Raw genomic sequence first — 6,612 nt, forward strand, 5'->3', positions numbered from 1 at the left:
TTTAGATCTCTATATCTCATGTTATCATCACTTTAGTACAAAGAGATCAGGTTTGACAGTATAAATAAGTTACTGGAAGTTGGTTTTGTGATTGATGTTGAACTCATGGCTCCCTGTGTTGTCCAAAAGCTTCTCTGTTTGCCTCTCTCCTTCCTTGTTCTCTTGCGTGCTTTTTTCCATCATTGTTCTTATTTATTTTCAATAATTTTATATATATACCAAAGCTCAAAGCAACTTCAAGAAACATTGATTAAAGCAATAAAATCTCAATTAAGAATAAGAAAACGACTAACTTTATTCAACGAATTAATAAAGGAATCTACTAAAGATGCTCATGCATCACAATACTTTTATACTTTTGGGATGACACATTGCTACAAGTCAGTAAAGCAAAGTCAAACACCTAATCGAAAAAAACGCTTGATACATTCAAAGGAAGTGAGGGCCTTTGGAAGGTGCCCAGTAAGCTATGCATAGCTGAAGGAGCCATCGGCCTATAAAAAAAACTCCTCATCTTGATTCTTTCTTTTGTCATAGTCAACACTCGCTAATGCTCAGAAATCTGGTCGGCCTTCATTATGGTAGGAATACTAAAGACATCCAAGTGGAGAGAAGAAAAGGATGCGATCCTCCTTAATATTTTGACAAGTCTTCTTCAACATTCTCATTTCTTTTGATACACCTATAAATGGAAAGAACCACAATAAAAATCATAACATACAAGGAAACAAAAATTCCACCGTTTAGGAGAACAACTCCAAGAGCAGTCTAACGACTCTCCCATCACTAAAAAAAGGATCTTTTGACCATCAACAACATGCAACCAACTCAGAGCAATGAAGGCAATGCATTCGCACACCCTCAAAGCAAACATGAAGAAAAATTGGAGACAAAGACACAAGATTCAGTGGTAGTCGTGGGTCATTAAGGTAACATCTCATCCTGTGGGCTAGAAAAAAAAAACAATAAAGAGAGAATAAAGGAAGAAAATGGAAGAATCTAATAGATTTTTATCTGTGTTGCTTGCTTGATGTGGAAGCCTTGGGAGAGTTTTATTGCTTACATCTCTTTACATTACGTGGAAATCTTTGAGTTGTGAGGATTTTAATTATGGCACTTCTTTGCTCACTTTCTCCAGATATTCCCATCTGGGCTTGAGGCACTATATCATCCCAAATGCACTTCATTAGTGGCATAATTAGGTCACGAAATACCTAAAGCAGCATACATCTTGCCAAGTTCGGTGAGAATTTGGTATAAATCCTTTTCCAAATCCATAATAGATACACTATAAATATTATGTAGAACATTCACCCCCCTCTCGAAAAATGTTATTTTTCTCTAATCCTTATTATACTTCTCAAATGATCACTTATTTGATTGTCTGAGTTTCTTGTAAATATTGCCTCATTTGGGTCATGGATTGTCTTAGTTAATTAGAACACTCTTTTTCTTCGAAGATCAACCTAGATAATTATTAGTAAACTTATACATATGTGTATCTAAATATATCCAAAGCGTACATGTACCCGTTGGTTGGCAAAAAGCATGTACCCGTGCAACATATATTAAAAGCCTATTGCAAGATTGCTTGAGAGATCTCTCTTGTATATTAAATTAGTTGCATGCCAAATGTTTGATAGTTTGTGTTTATTATTGTTGTATCTATTATCTAGCTCGATAATGCTTGGGAGACAAATAAAAAACTCAAATTTACTTTATTTAATATTTATTAATTCTAATAACAATTAATGAATATACTAAATAAGACAAATTTTGATATTTTAACTAATTTTTTATTACTAAATATTTTTGTATTCTGATATACTTCCTTCATCATTCTTGGTGGTGGTTCTTTTTGGTTAGTCATTTACTTGAACAACTAATAAACCCAAATTATACTTCTATCTAGATAAGTTTTTTTATCATTAGCAAGAGATGGCTTAGGTTACATACTAAAGAGATCAAGATAGAGATGAATGAATTGATGAATAAAGAGATTAAGAGAGAATTAAAAATGAATTGTAAATTCTTATTGTATTTGTTAAGTGCTAACTTTACAATGGATATATGATTGCTATAGACAGCAGTTGTTATAACTTATATAAGTTAGTTATGTTTAGGGGTGGCAAACGTGCCTAAACCAGTCGAGCCGGCCCGTGTAACCCGCCAAAAAAGGTGGGTCGGGCTGAAAAATTGGGACTGCCAAATAGCAAAAGCTCGCCTAACCCGCACCGTTTAAACCGCGGGCTTTGGTGGGGGCAGGGTGGGCTTCCCCGCAGGGCTTAGTATTTTTTTAGCAAGGGATTTTTTTATAATTTTTTGCCAAAATCCAACTTCCCCCAACCCAACTTACAAGAGAATGAAGATGAAAATTGAGTGTTTTGGATTATGTTTATTTTATTTTAGAGACAATATTTATAATTATGTTTTGGATTATGTTTATTTTGCTTTGAGAACAATATTTATAATTATGTTTTGGATGAAAACTTGGTTTATAATTATGTTTATTAAATATTTATAATTATAAAGACTTTAATATTTGTGAATATAAAAATTATAATTTGTTTATACCTTTAGAAATTATAATAATTAAAAGTAAAAAAAAAAGATATTTGGCGGGTTTAGCCCACCAGCCCGCCATTAGACGGGGTGGGGTGGGATTCTGGGACCGCCTCACTAGGCGGGGCGGGACGGGCTTCCCGCTTGCCACCCCTAGTTATGTTGCTGTTAAAGTAAGTAGCTTGTTTTCTTGGTTTTCTTATTCTGTTCCGTTATCATCCCCTTGCAAAATGATGGTTGTTCTAGGAATAACCTTGAGTTTGAGTCGAAACCAATCAAAATCAGCCAGGGACAAAGGTTTGATGAACAAATCTGCAATCTGATCCAAAGCAGATATATGCACTATGTGAAGTCTAGTGATGTTGACCCTGTCTCTGACAAAGTGGAAGTTTAATTCAAAATGTTTACTTTTGTAATGTAGAGTATGGTCGGAAGTAAGTAAAACAGCACTGATATTATCACAAAAAAGTATTCGAGCCAAATGAGTTATGAATTAGCTGTTCTTAAGCCTCTATATTCTGCCTCAGTACTGGATCGACTGACAACTCCTTCCTTTTTACTGGACCAAGATACAAGATTGTCTCCAAAATAGACACAATAGCCACAAGTGTTGCGTCTATCATCAAGATCAAAGCCCCAATCCGAATCTGAGAAAGCATAGAGTCAAAGATTAATGCTAGGATGAAATATCAAACCATGATGAGTTGTTCTAACAAGATACCTGAGAATTCGTTTGACACACTATCAGTATATAATAGATGGATTATGCATGTACTAACTAATAACCTTATTTACAGAGAATGCAATGTTTGATCTAGTGAATGTAGCATATTGAAAAAAACCAACAATTGATTTATAAAGAGATGAGTTATCAAATGGTTCACCCTCAGATGCAGTGAGTTTTAGAGTTGTGATCATTTGAGTAGGGACTAGTTTACATCCTTTAATGTTAGCTTTGTCAAGAAGATCAGTAAATTGAGAGAGATGATAAGAATCAAATTACAATTTATTGGCTTCAATACCAAGAAAATTAAGATAATTTCCCAAGGTCTTTTAAAAAAAATGTTATGAGGTTGGAAAATTAAATAGAAAATTACAGTGGGATCATTATCTGTAATCAAGATATCATCAATAAAAACTAAAAGATAAATGACAAGCTTACCAGAGTATTTTATAAAGAGACATTACAACATTTTGGGTCTATAGTCATGGTTTTTTTTGTCACGGTAACCGTGATCATAGACCCTCTATGGTCACGGTTTTTTAGGGTGATAAAAAAAAAGCTATGGTTACAGTTTTTTTGGAAAGGGTGACCATAGAGTATCTATGGTCACGATTTTTTAAAAAATGGTGGTCTAAAAGGGTCTATGGTTACGGTTTTGAGGGGTGACCTAAAGGGGTCTATGGTCACGGTTTTGGGGGTGGCATAAAGGGGTCTATGGTCACGGTTTTGGGGGTAGCCTAAAAGGGTCTATGGTCACAGTTTTGGGAGCGACCTAAAGAGGTCTATGGTCACGGTTTTTTACAATGACCAAAAATGGGCTATGGTCACGGTTTTTTAAAAAAGGGTGACCTAAAAGGGTCTATGGTCACGGTTTTGGGGAGTGACCTAAAGGGGTTTATGGTCACGGTTTTGGGGGTGGCCTAAAGGGGTCTATGGTCACGGTTTTGGGGGGTGGCCTAAAGGTGTCTATGGTCACGGTTTTTTACAGTAACCAAAAAGGGGCTATGGTCACGGTTTTTCAAAAAAAGTGACCTAAAAGGGTCTATGGTCACAGTTTTGGGGGTTGACCTAAATGGGCCTATGGTCACGGTTTTGGGGGTGGCCTAAAAGAGTCTATGGTCACGGTTTTGGGGGGTGACTTAAAGGGGCCTATGGTCACGGTTTTGGGGGTGGCCTAAAAGCGTCTATGGTCACGGTTTTAGAGGGTGACTTAAAGGGGCCTATGGTCACGGTTTTGGGGTGGCCTAAAAGCGTCTATGGTCATGGTTTTGGGGGTGACCTAAAGGTGTCTATGGTCACGATTTTTTACAGTGACCAAAAAGGGTCTATGGTCACGGTTTTTCAGAAGGGTGGCCTAAAAGGGTCTATAGTCACGATTTTGGGGGTGACCTAAAGGCGTCTATGGTCACGGTTTATTACAGTGACGAAAAAGGATCTATGGTCACGATTTTTTGGAAGGATGGCCTAAAAGGGTTTATGGTAACGGTTTTGGGAGGTGACCTAAAGGGGTCTATGGTCACAGTTTTAATAATTTGAGTTTTAATTAATTAAGATTTTTATATTTTTTTATTATTTTAAATACTTTTTCTTTTTAAAATTAAAAAATTTAATAATTAAAAACTAATAATAATTTTATATAATTTACTTTAAATATTAAAATTTTAAATTTAATTTTATTAATATAAAATTAGGTTGAATATTATTAATAATTTTAAATTAAAAAATGATTTAAAACTTATTAAAATGATTGTAGAATATTAAAATGAAAGATTCATCATATTGTAATTAATTTAAATTATTTGAGTGGTTAATTTTCTTCATTTATTTAAATGCGTAGAAAAATTAATTCTTGGTATGTTGGATAAAATAATATTGTAAAAAAATAAAAATAAAAAGCTCATTATTACAAAATTTGTAATTTATATAATATATCAATTTTATTATCTTAATTTAAAAAAATTAAACACTCATTTTCTTATTAGTTTACTATTTTTTTTATTTTTAGGTGAATCAATCTGATATATATATATATATAGTGTAACATCCCGCATTTTTAAAATTTTTAATGGAGTGTATTTGGTTTTAAAATTATTCTATCCTTAAATTTTATCAAAATATCTATTTATATTTATCCTTATTTCTTTATAAAAAACCTAATTTTACCCTAATTCCCAAATTGAAAAAACCTAACCCTAATTTACCCCTTTCCTCGGCCTCTGAAACACGCAGTCCCACCCCTTTTCTTCCTAAACCTAACACAGAAACAGAAAGGAAAATCAGACAAGCAAAAAAAGGAAATCAGATTGTGATCCAGGGAAGGAGCAGAGGGAGACGCCATGGCCACGCAGCCGCCGTCCCGTTGCCCACGCCGTCGCAAGGGAAGACCAGAGCCGAGGCAGACTAGCACCCAGAGGGAGAGAGGTCGACATCATCGTCGTTCGTACTCGCCGGAGGAAGCTGTTGCAAGCCTCTTCCCTGTCATCGTCGTCATCATCCTCGCAAGCTGTAGCGCCGCGCAGTCCAGCCACCGTGACCTTCACGGAGCCCGCGTCATTACTTCCTTTGAAATCTTCATCTTCACTGTCACTGGAGGTCTGTGAAGAAAGGGAAGACGCCGCAGCCGTGGCACTGTCACGCCGTCACCGCCGTCACCCTGGAGCTTGCCGTTGTCATCGAGCAGGACGGAGATGAGAACGACACGAGGGAGAGATTGTGCGGGCCTGAGGAGCTGCCACCGTCCTTACCGTTGCTGCCATGGTCACCAGTGAGTCGTGCACCGCCATCAGAGTCCAAAACAGCACCAGCCTTCTTGTTCTGATTCTGATTCTCCTATTCTTGAACCTGTAAGCTTTAATCCTTACTCTGCTTCCATTTTATTTCTTAGTCTTTTTCTGTTATGAGTAAGGAAAACCTATGTCTCTGTTTAACACTGCTGCTATGCCTTTCCTGCTTGCTGATGGAACTATCATAGGTGATAGTATTAATGATACTTAAGAACGGTTAGAGTTGCTGCTGCTGCTGAGATTAATAAAGAGGGGATCATCGCGTTTAAATTCAACGGGTTCAACTAACTGAGGTAGGGATTTTAATTTAAATGGGTTTAATCTAAGAATGCCTACAATGTTTATTGAATTACTGCAAATAGGATTAATAGCTGTGAGTAATTGATTGATTATATGAATGTTGGATTGTGGTTGCGATTGTGTTTGGTGTTGTGATTGAATTGATTATAACTAAGTGTGGTAGATGATTGGATTATTGACGGTTGGCTGTTGAAACGGTTGTTTGGTATATTGCTATGGCTGTGAAAGTGACTCGAGACTAGT

At 36.1% G+C, this 6,612-nt stretch overlaps 2 long non-coding RNA genes across 2 annotated transcripts; one reads left to right on the forward strand and one right to left on the reverse strand.

The window, feature by feature from the left end:
* Nucleotides 1-270: 270 nt before the first annotated feature.
* Nucleotides 271-1,179, reverse strand: LOC140181875 (uncharacterized). The gene is made up of 2 exons (XR_011877504.1): nucleotides 1,064-1,179; nucleotides 271-682 (listed from the first exon to the last, which is right to left on the reverse strand). It is a non-coding gene; the product is annotated as an uncharacterized lncRNA (long non-coding RNA).
* Nucleotides 677-1,617, forward strand: LOC140181874 (uncharacterized). Its single transcript, XR_011877503.1, has 2 exons — nucleotides 677-929; nucleotides 1,139-1,617. It is a non-coding gene; the product is annotated as an uncharacterized lncRNA (long non-coding RNA).
* Nucleotides 1,618-6,612: the final 4,995 nt, after the last annotated feature.

The sequence above is a fragment of the Arachis hypogaea genome, chromosome 19 (assembly GCF_003086295.3).
Source record: "Arachis hypogaea cultivar Tifrunner chromosome 19, arahy.Tifrunner.gnm2.J5K5, whole genome shotgun sequence".
NCBI classification, from domain to species: Eukaryota; Viridiplantae; Streptophyta; class Magnoliopsida; order Fabales; family Fabaceae; genus Arachis; species Arachis hypogaea.